Source organism: Struthio camelus, chromosome 1 (assembly GCF_040807025.1).
Source record: "Struthio camelus isolate bStrCam1 chromosome 1, bStrCam1.hap1, whole genome shotgun sequence".
NCBI classification, from domain to species: Eukaryota; Metazoa; Chordata; class Aves; order Struthioniformes; family Struthionidae; genus Struthio; species Struthio camelus.
The window spans coordinates 2,897,876-2,911,206 of NC_090942.1; the positions used below are offsets into that span (position 1 = coordinate 2,897,876).

At 40.7% G+C, this 13,331-nt stretch overlaps 1 protein-coding gene across 1 annotated transcript in view; it reads right to left on the reverse strand.

Moving 5' to 3' along the window:
* EXOC4 (exocyst complex component 4) overlaps positions 1-13,331 on the reverse strand; it is a 396,906-nt gene that overhangs the window by 303,519 nt on the left and 80,056 nt on the right. The window lies entirely within an intron of this gene.

The window sequence follows — 13,331 nt, forward strand, 5'->3', positions numbered from 1 at the left end:
GGAAAGCAGCCCATCTTCATATCCTATCATGCATGATAATTCAAAAAAAAAGGAAAAAAAAAAAAAGGAAGGATCTGAATATTTGTATCACTAGATGCAAAACTGCACTTGCTTCTTATAGAATTGATCCTTAGAAGTGGACTTCAGGGCTGAATTGTTTTTTTACTAACCAGCTGCACCTGATCCTAGGAGGAAGTATTTCTCCAGTAAGCTATATAATAGCTATAGCAACAGCCAGTCCGCTATAGCAACGTCACATGGGATAGAAAAATCGGTCACAAAAAAATACGTACAGTGGCGGTGTCTATTAAACTTGCAACCCAAACCTGTAAGAGAAATTTAGCAATAGGAACTGGAGACAGACTCTGCTTTCAAGCACTATAAAATACTGGGAAAGGAATGGTGTAAGGAACAACAAAAGTTAATAAAAGTGTGTTAACAGAACTGTTCAGACACCAGTTGCTTCATCTTCTTTCAGACCAATTACACGCTTCGTCACGGTGACTTGAAAGAAGGAGGGAGAGTAAGGAAGCTTCCACCCACCTTTTCATATTACATGGCTGTAATAGGAGGCATTACCCACAAAACTCATTTACCAACTAGTCTTGGGAATCCGGAGGAGTAAAAGAGGATAAAAAATTTTTAAAAAGCAAATCTGCTATAGCTAAACCTAGCGCTGTTGCTCTGCTATACAGAAAAGGCTCAAACAGATGCAGCAAGAACGGCTATGAAGTCGCATCGAAAAAAGCCAACGTTTTGTAAATTCATACGTTCTCCCTAACTCTCGTCAAAATTAACTTGAAGACATTTAGACCTTACTCTAGATAATAAGCACCACGCTAACCAAAAATGCTTCCCGACTCCTTAAAAACAGGTGAGTGCTTTCCAATTGCTCAACTTCTACAAGATCCAACTTTATCTGAAACCACACCGGTGGCCCAGAAGCGAAGCACCTAACAGACGGAAGCAGCCCATAAAATTAGTCGCGTGAAAGGTTTGCACAAAAGCTAAACACCAGGGACAGCAAACCTCAGGTCTTCGGCCTCCAAGACGTTGATAAAAGGGCATGTTCCCCTTTGACATCAACCCAGCAGCCACCATTTCAAGCCCAGCCGCTCACGCCTTTGAAAGGACATCAGAACTAGAGACCCTCTTTGTCGCCCTTATAATAGGTCTGATTTTGTATTCCTCCCATCCCTAAACGGATGGGAACATGTTTCAGCACAGGGCTGGCAGCAGCGGTCAGGTTTTTCCCTAGCTCAGGAGGCTGAATATCGCGCTTTACCAAAAAGTGCCCCTCAACTTACTCTAGGAAGAGATATATATGTTTTTGTGAAGCTTCAGAGTCTCAGAAGTTATTACTTGTATACTGATGCCAGAGGGGGGAGCTCGTGGCATAGAGAAGATGCCCATTTTCAAGGTTTGGGGGGAAAAAAACAACAAAAAATTTGAAATTGTACAAAGCTCTTGTGCATGAGCCATTCCTCCTTTTTAAGGTACCCTTCAGGATCGCTATCCTTTCTGCCTTTTTGCTGCTCTACACAAGGTAAAGCACTGGGCCACTCAAATGCCGGCATTAGGCAGATGATAACGTTTCCGAGCATGTTCCATTACAGGAGATACTTGAACATCTTTCTGCATCAGGGAGCCTTTTCCTCCCCCTTTCATCAGCTTATCAAATGAAGCTAAACAGTAATGCTTGCATCTAATGATACTGGGGACCTTGTAATGGGATGAGGAAAAAACATCATCATTAGTTTCAAGAAGGAATGTGACCTTGAAGAGATTTCTTACTCTGTACTTCGAACAGAAACACTGCGATCAACGGCACGAATTCCTATGTAGGAATGAGGAACGGGCAGGGAGAAGGAAGGGGCTTTCTATTCCCAGGGAGACCCTGTCTTCCTCCTATATTAATGGCATGCAAAAAAGCAAATTGATTACCAAAAGGTGATGCCACGTGAGCTCTGCTTTTTCCACAATCCCAAAAGGTAGTGCCATTCAACTGCTTGTAGAAACACTACCGGCAATCACACACTAGGACTCCTCTCTGGAAATCCATCCCGGGCCCCAAATTGCGACGTGCTGAACCTAAAGCTTCATTTACGAAGCACTTCTCAGCACTGAACGCGCTCTGCACCCTGTTGAAACACAGTTGATTTGGCAAGTGTTCAACCGAGAGAAATTATTTTAGATAAATTTTCTCCAGCAAGACCTGCAACCACTGCTTTTGTTTACTCAGAAAAGCCTAAGTGCTCCTGGAGTCCCTGTGTGGCTTCCAATATCCAACCCAATCATGCACAGCATTGTTTCCTTCAGTAAAAACATTCCTTTAGGTTACCAAAAGGAAGAGTAAATGCAATAGCAACAGGAATCCATTTTAAAGCTAAAAGCTCAGGGAAAAAAAAAAAAAACACCAAACACACAAACAAAAATACCCGCCACTTCGTATTTTTATATTCTCTAAAGCAAACAATAAACCGGTACCGTTGTTCAGAAAGAAGCCCCTCTCGACCAAAAACATGACATCTTTGTCCGGCATTTTACTATCTTACTAAGGAAGAAGCTCTGCAAAACGTCCTCTCTTTTACTGCTTGAGAGAGGCGGCAGGAGCCTCAGCAGAAATCCTAGAGCCCGGTCCTTGCTGCTGCAATTCCAGCTTATACGAACATCCTTAGGGTACTATGGGATACTCTGTTTTTAATGATAATATTCTTCAATTACACTGCAATTGCACAACAGAGGTGGGAGATTTTGAGGGGTTGAAAACTGGAAGGAAACCAGTGCAATATACACCGGTCCAGAGGGCAGGATCTCTGCTTTCTTTGGCTCTAGGAACATTCACTTCCCGGGTGCACAGTGAGATATGAACAACGTCAAGCGTATGGACCACCATGGATGAAATCAGAACAGGAGCTACGTTGTCCAGGGCAGGAAAACAAAGGCAGAGCGGGTTTGCACAGCATCTGAACCCTTAAAAAAGCCACCAGCATCACTCCCCCACCAAAAAAAACTCCTACGCTGCTGCGGAAGTGGCTGCAACGCATGAGAAATTGGCAGGCTAACACCACTGGGTGGAGCCAAGGTAAAGCAGATGGCTGCGACATAAATTTCAGATCTCTGCCCATATTGCTACCATTTAAGCGCTGGCTTTCTCAACAGAAAAGCAGCCGCTACCCTGGCAAAATCCTGTCCTCCGAGATTACACCAAACCCACTGCACCCAGCCATTCCTGCTCCTGAACTGCAGAGATCAAAAGTGAATTTATTGATGCTATGGCCACCACTGCATGCTACTGCAACAATTAAAACCATCTTCTTGGACTTCCCAGAAGACGGCATAAATGTATGCCTGTCGAATTCAACTCTGCTGTTGAAAGTACCACCTACCATTTCCGGCTTCTGTGCATTCATTTGAAATCTCTTCTGCTCCCATCTGCAAGGCCCATCGTTCACGGCACACAACCGCAGCTGCCCATGCAAACCTGACTCCGTAGGGCCAACACAGATAACCGAGTCTATGCCTCTAGTTATTTATTTTTTAAGTAATGGGTATATACGTTAAATGAACCGTAGCATAAAGCACTGAATGGCTTCTAACCACGAACAAGAGTTATAAGAAACGATGGAAAAAAATGAAAAGACAGAACCTGCATTAACTTGTCTCCATTTCAGATAATTACGTGTGAGGTTTTTTTTTTTTTTAAGACGTCTGTGACTCACAAGGGAGTCTGTAAATTTACTGTCTTCTGCAATCTAATAATGTTGGCAGCTATGAGAGTTACCTATTTATTGATGTGTGACACCAATCTATCTTCAACGGATAAAGAAGCTGTTACTTAAAAGAGTTCTCCCTCCCCTTTATAGTGCGCACAGCTTCCAGGGAGGAGAATTTGTCAAATAAAAAAAAATAAGTAAAAAATTTAAAAAAAAAAAGACCAATCCACAGACGTTGATAGAAATGAGACAAAAGGGATGGAAGGAGAAATCTGAAGAACTTGCTCAGGTGTTATATCACTCAACTGGACAACATAGCAACGAGATTTGTCACTTTTAATTACTACTGATAAAAACAAGGAGGCCCAGAAGAGGTCACACAGGATGGAAATAAGCTCCTGCATGAAGAATCAGAGAGACCTGGACCATGTTTCATACATCAGCCTGCAGCACTTTTGACTTTCCTGTACCTCTCTCTCTACCCAGGTCCTTTGCCTCAACCAACATCCAACAGACAGAGGCAATTTTTGCTGAGTATCTGCTCAGTGTCAAGTACATCAGGGGCCTGATCTTTGCTGGAGCCTCTTGGTATTACTGAGAGGCAAATAACAAAAACTGCATTAAGAACAGGCGCACCGTACACACGGCCCCGGGGAAAGGCAGAAAAGCCAAGACAAGCTACCCCTACAAGGGCAATCCACGCTCCGAGCCGAAAATGCCGGGTGAGAGGAGGTTACAGTCAAATAAAGAAATGGCAACAGGCACATTTTTAAAAACCACTGTGCACTTTAATAACCTACAGACATACAAATCACTGTCAAGTATGAGCCAGCAGCTCCCAAGTGCTTCTTTATTCTCTTCCATTAGTCGGCTGCTTTTCCCCATGATCCTATCAGTCAGAGATGGAAGACTAATATACACCTTTATTTTCCAAAAGTTTAAATGCATCACAGCGCAAGTGTAAATGATTTATAATCAAGAGGCAAAGAAGATTCTGGTGCACAGCTGAAATGAGGATAAAGCTTATAACCGGAGGAAGATGCAGATATATTCACATCCATATAAACACACACACACACACACACACACAGTTTGCCACTGCCAACGAAGATTTCACAAGGAAACTACCAGTCCCCCTCCCTCCTCCTTCAGATTCCCTTGATTTTAATATTGGTCCTTCAACCAAAAGCTCATTACTAATCCAATTTTAATGTCACTTCAATTCTTACAAATAAGGAGACCACACAGGGAGCTGATGATTTTAATTCTGGCACTTAAAACAGAAGTGTGAAGTTAAATGCAACGCATATCCTCCCCCCTTTCGTTAATTCTACATTTAATTTCAATGTCTGGTTCTTCCAAATCCCAACTTGCAAGGCAGTATTTAGAGCTAAATCAAACAGTGAAAAATCGCAAAGCCTTGATATCCAAGCCAGCCTGGTGGATGCTATCTCCAGTATTTCATCCATCATTCTAGATGGCAGGGCTGTAATCCCAGTGCTTTCCTCAGAGCTGCAGAAAACAGTGTTGGGAGAGACCTCAAGAGATCACCGAGTTCATCTCCATGCCCCAAAGAACTAGTTCTGTTGTCATTTCTGACAGACGTTTGGAAGTTTTTAAGGATGCTACGCGACATATAACATCCCTAAATCATTCACCGCTTACATACAATGACCATTAGATTAGACATTAACATAAGAAAGGTTTAAGTCTCCCTTGGCAGTCTTTAAGCCAAGTACTTCCAAATCTCATGTCCTGAAAAATGGTTGATTCCCCTCCTCTTTTCAACATTCCTGATGTACTTGAAAGCAACAGCCTCCCTCTACCCTTTTTTCTTCTCACCTCTACATAAATGGGTTGCTGTGTGTTTCCCTCATTTAAGTCTTTTTTTCCTAGACCTCTGATCATTCTGTTTGTTCTCCTTGAATTCTCTCCGATTCTTTGGCTTTCTCCTTGAGAAGCAACAGTCCAGAGTCGACCAAACAGGACTCTGGCTGAAATCTTTTCAGCAATGACTAGAACAGGATTATTTCCAACTCTCCATCCAGGCCGTGCTCCTTTGGCACTCAACAGCGCGATACTTGACTATTCTGCGACATACTGATTCACATCCAGTTTCTGATCCAGCATACCCCACAAGTCCTTGTCTGAAGATGATGCTCAGCTATTCAGTTCATAAACTTGCACAGAAATAACCAACTGTGCCATTATACCTGTCCTTTCAAATTTAGTTTAGCAAGATCTTCCAAATTTCTAATCATGTCCTTCAAAATAATTCCAAGCCCTTCCTTCCAGCCTGACATTCGCACATTGAACGATTCACTAGTGCATTATCTAAGCCATTAACAAAAATCCTGAAGAGTACCAAACCCCAGACAGAGCACTCAAACGAGCCATTAGATGAATCCCTTAATAGTAAAGCCTTCATAACTGCTCACTTTCCAGCCAGATGTTCACCCCTCCCATTACAGTTTCATCTACATCATAGTTCCCCAAGCCAGTTATGAGAAAAAGCATATGAAACGCTAACAGAAGGCTTACTGTCGCCAGGACACAGGCCACCCACTGCTTCTCCTTCCTCCACAAGCCCTGCCACCAGCTCGCAGAAGGAAATTAAATCAGTTGACAGTTTATGCTTGACATACAGCAACAGCAACTCAGCCTCTGATTTTGGATATTATTTCGATAGTTTAGGTGTTTTTACATTTTTTCTAGAAGTCAGAGTTAGAATAACTGCTTTAGAAGTCTCTGGGCTTCTTTCCCCTCTTCCTTGACTCCTTTTTAGGAGACTGTTTCCAGGTTTTCCCTTTTCCAGCGTATCCCGAGACACTGAAAGAACTTGACCATTTAAAGTTATTCTCCTTGAATGAACATCTTGCTTATGCCATGATTAGCACAAAGTTGAAGGAAGAACAATGAAGGTGACCAAGGGAGGAAGGAAGGGAGAGAGAGAGGGGGAAAAAAAAAAAAAAAAACCAACCCCTACAAATCCCCCCATATAAATCCAGCAGGGTTCTTAACGGAGACTGGACAAGAGCTGGTGACAGAGCCCAGTGAAGTCCTACTGCAGCGTGATCCTTGGTTAGATCTTGGGGAAGCCACTGTCACAGGAGAACCAGAGTTGTGGACAGTACGTAATTAAAAAAAAAGAACGGGAAGGGAAGAAACACATGCAGATATTGGAAAAAAAAAACTAGATCAATGAATTTTAGCAGGACTATATATTTTCTGCTATGAAACATCATTCACCTTTAAATTAACGAACTGTAGAAAAAGCCATCCCATTATTGCTTTGCATTTTTATCTGCAAACTTTGTAATTTGTATCCGAGGTGCCTCATATTTAGCTGTTTGTTAACAACAGAACATATTCTTACATTTCCAGGACAATACAGAATTCACTTCTTTCTCGGCTGTATAACAGATGGCGTGTGAGAAGCCTGGCTTTCTGTGGCATTGGTTCTCACGGCTGATTCATCTCATGCATATCGCAAAACATAAGCTCTGGTTGAAGCTTTTCTCGTGGTGAGGTCATTCACACTATCACTCTCCTCTGCATATTTTTTGTACATTTATTATCATACAGCCTTTTGCTCAGAGGCAGCACTACCTGGCAAGGTATCTTCACCAAAGACGTAGAAAAATCCAAGGCTAAACTTTTCTCTGTCAGTCAAATGTGACTTATGAAGGGGCTCAAAAGTTTGGGGACTGAAATACAGGCAACACAAAAAGCATACCTCTCACCTACTTGGGCAATCAGGCTAGAAATGACATCACATCTAAACTGCTATATTTTTCCTGTTCTCAGCTTTCGTCGGAATACATTGCATATTTCAGCACGTTTTTTGTTCCCCCTCCTCCCTCTTTTCTTTATATATTTGTTCTTCTTTCTTCTTCTTGTTTTGAAAGTTCAGATTTATGGTGGCCACTTCTCTCAAACTTAATTCAGTATTAACCTCCCAGAATTAAGATTATAAAGAGTACAGTATTCCCCCATTTATCTTTATTCAAGTCCAGTCTGTCAAGTGGTATTAAAGGTGTGTGCAAAATTAACATTAAAAATGATTCAGTCATTAACTTATAGGTCTTCCAAACGTTGGGTTTCACTGCATTTGCTTCAACAGATTTATCCAATTTTTCACTCCAGTATTGATTCCTCAGACTCAAATTTATTTATGGTATTGAAGAAAGAGGAATGGATAGTAAGACGACGTCTGGCTGACACACAGAATTGGATGAAATCCTGTGCGAGTAGAAAACGGAATCCATGGAGAAGCATATTAAATACGTGGATCCGATTTCTCTTGTTATTTTACTTTAACATTTGTCAGGTAGAGTAGACAATGCGTTTCATTAATTTGCCTTATGTGCAAACGTGCACATAGCATGCTTGTTGCAAGCAGGGACTGTTGGAGACAGATCTTGGGTCATAAAACGTGTTGCAAGTGCCCACGTTCTTTAGGCTATTTCTAGTGATAAATTTCTAACCCATAAAGACATAATGAATGATGATGATCACGGACCTCTGCAGGGCGAGCTCCGATTCAAGCAGCAAATCCTCCACTTAACTGTAGTTGCATGAAAATCTTGCTACTTTTTATCTATCCTGTATTTCCAGGTTCTCAACTGCATTAGAAGTCCTTGTTTTATGAAAACAGGGCAGTACAAAACAGGAACTGCTGCCTACCCTTACCATCCCATCCATTATTTTATCTTCTTCCTTCTTATTTACTGTCTTCCTAAGGTAAACAAACCCAATATTTTTTTAAATCTTTCTTCAGCTAGAAGTTTGCATGTGTGCTATGATTTCCACTGCCCTTCTCCTAATCCCTTCTAGTTCTGCAACGTCCTTTAAGATGAGCACAGACTATTCAGGGCAGAGTACTACAGGTGATGCTTGCAGCATTGATTTCTATAGAGCCAATATCAAATTTAATTTGATATGCACTCCTTAGGCACCCTAGCGTCTTGTCAGTTTTGACCACAGTTTGCACGTTAAGAGCAGGCTGCCACTGAGCTTCCTAAAATAAATCATTTGGAACCAAGGAAGCTGAACAAATAATTTTATTTTACCCTTCAAAACACATTGCTAGCTTGTTTACATGTCTTACAAGTTCGGTCTCCGCTTATCCCAGCTAACCTGTAAGATTTGTTGTCGTCCTACACAGACCTTTTTGAAAGCCACTAATAAGCATGATCACCACCACAAGGCTTACCAGCAAAACAGAGTTAGCCTTTCTTTATGATGATCATTTTTCCCTGGTTGTTACTGCTCATCCTTTCTGGCATCTCAGTGAGTTCATACTTTTCCTCCCTAAGAAAAGTCTTGAGACATACTGTCTTTGAACTTAAATTAATTTCAAAGTTCCTTCTAAAGTCTCTTGCTCTGCCTGTACATCGATCATCAGAAGAGTTTCACGATAGGTTCCTCTCCTACGTCCTCAAAAGCAAAGACCGGTTGCAGACAAATCATTCAGTTTCTTAACAATGTCTCTTGTTTTTAACATATCATCTGGCGCGATACAACAGAACCAGCAGCTCTTTTACAGGCTTCTTGCTTTTAATGGTCTTAAAGACATATCGGATATATTTGCTCTCCAAAGCCCATAATGGTCTTTTTCACTTCCTTCTCACTGCCCACTCTAAAAATATGTTTCAGCTTACTGGCTCTCCTAAGGTTTGATTTTTAAATCTTAAAAGTTATTTGTGCCAAATGATTCCATCTCCAGCTTTGGCAGCCATACAATCTCAATCTCTTTCCTAATTTTCTTTCTCTTCAAAGCAACATGATTTCAAGATTGCACAACATAAAACCAAGGGCAAACTAAGAATTTGGCTTCCTTTTCCTATTTAGGACTATTTTACTATTTGATACATAGCCTGACTCTTCCACTTAACTAACTTAAATATCGATAACAGAGGATGTCAGCTCCCATAACTTTCTTAAAATGTGCTAGTCGCTGACCTCTTTCAAAAAAGAGAGTGTATTTCTGTTCCTCAATCCACCAACTAGTAAAACATGCTAATACACTTAGATTTTTACAGCAAAATATTTTTGTCTCTTGATGTGGTCCTCGCTACTCTGAATTTTTATCTCACTAGACAGGGAAGTTCTTTAAATAAAGCTATGTTCCCCCACCTCCTACAAAAAGTCTGTCTTTCATAGAGAGTCTGCAAACAGCTTTGCAGATTTCCACTGACATTTGCTATTGCATCACCTTTGCATAATGCACTCTATAACTTGGTTTTCTCACAAAGGAATCCAACCACCTAAATGTTATTTAACTTATTTTTTAGTCTTATTTGGTACCTGCTTTTCATTCAGTTGCTTCAGCTTTAGGTTTTGTGTAATTTCATGCATCCTCCTTCCTGCAGTATGTTGTTGTTTGCGAGTGATTTGTACACTGATGGGGATTCTTCAACAGCAAATATTTACTTTACTGCTGAAGGCAAATATTTGGCTTCAATCACCACTCCATTTTCATATGGATAAGAAAATACTCCTCCTTGAATTATCACGACAGCTAGATGCATCCATATAACATGCATTTCATCCACCCCTGTGATTAAAGAGTCATCACCTATTCTAGACATTTTAATTTTTAAAAATACAAAAAAAGTGTTAGAATTCAACATTTTCTTTTTCACTGCCCTACTATCTTTAAGATTATATATTTAATTTATATTTGCTGAAAGGGCTCATTATTCATTTTTCTTTAAATGAACACCTCATCTTCTCTCTCTAAAAAAAATAATAAGCAAAGAAAATACCCTTCACTCTGTGCCCTTAATCTGTTTGGCCACCGAGTAGTCTTGTCTTAGATTTTATTAGAAAGAAGTTACCCTATGCCTTCTTTAATTGCTACTCACATTCTGTAGCAAATTTTCTGCAAAATGTTCCATTTCGATCAAACTGCCACCAGCTGTACCGTGCTCCAAGTCATCTTTTCAAGCTGAGTACTTCTGAAGTGCAGTAGAAATGAATGTCATAGAAGCTGAATAACTTTTGAGCTCAAAAAAGTCTTCCCTTTTCAGGGGGAGAACCCTCTGCTGTGGAGAACCACTTTCCACTTTTATTTATTTATTTTTTTTTTAAATTTTTTAAACTTTTTTCAGTGTTCTTTCATTTAACTTCAGCACTTGTTGCACACCAACTTGGCTGTTTCTCCTCCAACACCTCGTCTAGTCACTTTAGGTGTCAGGCAGGACCGTGACTTTGGGGGGATTTGTTCAACAGAACAGGAGCTCAGGTCCCGTGGGAACTTCCTGACGTTTCTGTGCGGACGGCCGAGCTTTTGATGAGGATAACGCGTGAACACACAACGTTCAACTTCTTGGAGCAATTAGATGCCCCTGTCTTAAAACGCACGTCCCCATTTTCGCTGCATACTAATATCAGTAAAGGGAAAAGTAAAGGAGAAAATTATGTTATCCATTCACAGATGGAAACAACAGAGCACTGACACAGGTGCCTGGCGCCATCAGTACTCCCAGCCCTTCACTTCTAGGGGGATGACATTTTTAATCCCCAGCATGACAGATTTTGTTAAATGGAAAATGAACTGCTATCCACAGATCACGCCATGTAAGTCAGCACGTAGCAGAATATAAATGACAACCTTATTAATTGTCCCCAAGTCCAAAAGTCACAGAAGCGACAGAGACATTCAATAAACACGCAAATTCCCTTGAGCTATCCTGAATCTTGGAGATTCAAGGCTGGGTTATTTCCCAGTAAAGCATACAGAAATACGTTTCAATCACCTCCTGAAAGAGGTTCCACCTTAGCTTATCACAAAAATATTGTCTTCATCCTGCAAGGTGCTGGGCAGTCTGGCCAAATGCCAGCAAAGCACTTAAGCACCAGCACAACTTTAAACTTGTCAACGGTCCCACTCAAGCCATACGTTTAATTGCTTTTCTGGATCAGGGCCAAAGCACTCAACACACTGTAGATCAAGAACTTACTGACAACACCGGTATCTCCATACATGCAAATGTCAGACCAAAAAAAAAAAACAACTTTGACGTCTGATCTCAACTGCTATTCTATCAGTGCAAACCTTAAGATAGTAACAGATAATTTCTAAACTATTAGTTCTCTGCTATGAGTGATACACCTAATCAGGACACATTGAAATTCTGATATGAATTCTGGTATGAACACATTCAAATTCTGCCACGGCATAGATTAATCACTTAACAATTCAGAACTGGCAGATCAATACTCTCCAATAAATATCCATCCACGTCACAATGTTTTCTCTATAATCTGTACAAGAAGGGTTTCACTGAGAAGATCGTGACCAAATTATTTATAATTTGTTCTGAGAATCTTCTGCTGAGTTGGTTTTAGCATCAAAACAGAATATTAAATATATTTTGTGATTTTTGAGAATTTTCTGATTAAAAAAACCCAGCTTCTCGTGCTTTGTGGAAAACAAAGCCGTCAAACGAGAAAGGAATGCACAGATTGACCTTAATAAAACGGCAACTCAAACAAACAAGAATATCAAACCTCTTCAAATCAGGTTACAGAAAAGATTTAAAATGGTCCTCTAGATCTCAGGAAGCACAAAACCTTCCCTGACCAAATTACTTTCAATTCTTCATAACGGTGCTCAGAAGAGAAAATCATCATCAAAACAGAAAACCAATAGGAAAGTGTTCCAGAAAACAATGCAGTAGCAAGGAAGGACCAGAACAGTAAATCCTGGAAAGACAGGAGTCTGGGGAATGAAGAAAACGAGGGAGCTAAACAACAAAATAGCTACTAATCAGACTCTGCATCTACCTGACACTCAAAAATAAAACGGGAATTTGTTTCAGCAACCAGACCATAAGAAAATAATGATTTGAAAGGACATTTACAGAATCGAGTCCCCAAAACTAAGAGTTTACAGATAAGTACTGGAGAATCTAAACATTAAACCAAGTTGCCTTTTTATAGCCTTTTACAGGCTTCAGTTTAGCATACATTATTTTAAGGCAAACTGTTTACCTTATTTCAAACAAGCAACTCGTCCAAGGTTGCAGAGAAAACTAACTTCAGATTAAGGACTGAATCATGCCTGCTGCTCTCCAACCTGGTCTCTACCCACTGCAGCAAGTTCCTCTTCAGGCAAGAAGAGACTAAAACCACCGATAAATTGCCTGGTTATTCCATGGCACTAACAGAGCTTACATTTAAGGTTTCAATTCAAAATATTCCCATTCTGTAGAAGAACTTCTACATAAGTAAGCAACCACAGCAAGTTGACTGTCACCATAAAGCTGCATCTCCAACATGTATGGATATGTATAGGTAGAGAGTATGGCAGCAATTTCATGATCTTCCCCTCAGAAGTAAGGGGAAGTACGCAAGTATGCAATATGCAAGTATGAATAAATTAAACTAGCCGTGTTGATCGCAATCAAAGGACAGACAGGTTCAGAATCGGGGAAGGACAGGGGAGAAAGGGCGCGTGCTGGGGAAACTCAGAGGCAGAACGAGGCAGACGAGAAAGCAAAGGGGGTCTCAAAGCCAAAGGCTCCTTCAAAGCAAATACAGCTCTCTGGGGCAATGGGAGCACCCTAATGAAGATCAAAATCAGAGAGTCAGCTCTGCTTAAGAGAA